At 35.3% G+C, this 1,759-nt stretch overlaps 1 protein-coding gene across 1 annotated transcript in view; it reads left to right on the top strand.

Annotated features, from left to right (window-relative positions):
- Positions 1-1,759, top strand: part of LOC105003940 (transcriptional regulator ATRX-like) — an 11,136-nt gene that overhangs the window by 5,693 nt on the left and 3,684 nt on the right. The window lies entirely within an intron of this gene.

Genomic DNA, 1,759 nt, shown 5'->3' with positions numbered 1-1,759 from the left:
CATGGACAGAAACCTGGTGGGTTATAGTCCATGGTGTCACAAAGAGTCACACACAACCGAGGAGCTAAAACTTTCACTTTCCATCAAAAGTTTCTATTTACATGTAAGCCTCTGTCTTCAGTAAACACTTTAGATTTTATAAATGTGAATACTTAGTTTTAAAACAGCCTGATTTTTAGCTTAAATTAAAATCCATACATTGTCTTAGGCATGCAGAAATGGAGCACATACAAAAACAGTCTACAGAATGGAAGAAAATATTTGTAAGTCATTTTCCTAAAAGGGATTAATATCCAGAACATATAAAGAACTCTTACAACTGCATGTGCTCATTTGCTTCAGTCATGTCTGACTCTTTGTGACCCTGTGCAGTGTAGCCCACCAGGCTCCTCTGTCCATGGGATTCTCCAGGCAAGTGGGTTGCTTTGCCCTCCTCCAGGGGATCTTCCCGTCCTAGGGATCCAACCTGTGTTGCTTAGGTCTTCTGCATTGGCAGGCGGGTTCTTGCCACTAGCACCACCTGGGAAGCCCCTTACAACCTAACAACAACAAAAAACCAAACAAAGTTCAAAAATGGACATAGGGGTTTTCAATAGACATTTCTCCAAAAAAGATATACAAGTGACTGATAAGCACATTAAAAAATGCTCTACATTATCACTAGTTATTCAAGAAATGCAAATAAAACCAAGAGATGCCACATCACACCCAATAGGATGACTCTCAAATAAAGATAATAAGTGTTGGAAGTGATATGGAGGAATTAGAACACTTGTGTAGGTGCTGTGACAAAAGTGTGGCAATTCCTCAAAGGGTTAAGCAGAGAATTACCATGTGATACAGCAATTGTACTTCTAGGTAAAATTCTACTTTCAAAATAATTGAAAGCAAGAATGCAAAACAGATACTTACCAATTCATGTTTATATAGCAGTATTATTTGTAATAGCCAAAAACATGGAAGCAATCAAAGTGTCCATCAAGTAATGAATAGATTAACAAAATATGATATATACAAACAATGGAATATTACAATCTTTTAAAGAAATTCTGATGTGAATGGAACTTGAAGACATCATGTTAAGTAAAATAAGTTGGAAACAAAAGGACAAATACTGTGTGATTACATTTAGAATTGACTTGAAGAGTCAGATTCATTTAACAGGTACAGAGTTTTCTGTTAACAATGATGGAAAAAGTTTTAGAAATGGAGAGTGCTGATGGTTGTACAATGTTTTGATTATACTTAATGCCACTGAATTGTACTCTTATAAATAGAGAACAATAAACTCCTATTGTCTTTAAAAATGAATCGATCTATGTACCACACATTACAGGTTGATTCAATGGTTCTAGAGTAGGGCTTAGGCAGCTGCATTTTTATAATTCCTCTGGGTGATTCTGATGTACCCTTTGCCTGAGAAACACTTCTCTAAATGTTGCTCAATATGATTAGCTATCAGGGAAATGTAAATCAAAACCAGAACAAGATACAGGCATACCTTAGCCTCTTTAAGTGTTCAGGTGAAAAGAAGACTCATTTATGTCTTTGTAGAAATAAAAGGATTATAAGGGAATGCTATCAAAAAATTAGATGCCTCATTTTCACAGCAATGATTTCTATCATACACAGTGGCAATACCTCTAATCAGGCAAAATAGCGAGTACTGGATTTTTATGCTTTTTTATTCATATTTCATATCATCACTGAATATACATCTTGTCCCTCATGGAGATGTGAATTTAGATCTTTTAAAACT

Source organism: Bison bison, unplaced genomic scaffold, assembly GCF_000754665.1.
Source record: "Bison bison bison isolate TAMUID 2011002044 unplaced genomic scaffold, Bison_UMD1.0 scf7180017857787, whole genome shotgun sequence".
Taxonomy (NCBI): Eukaryota; Metazoa; Chordata; class Mammalia; order Artiodactyla; family Bovidae; genus Bison; species Bison bison.
Note: the sequence above shows the minus strand (reverse complement) of the source record. Positions and strands in the feature narration are given on the sequence as shown.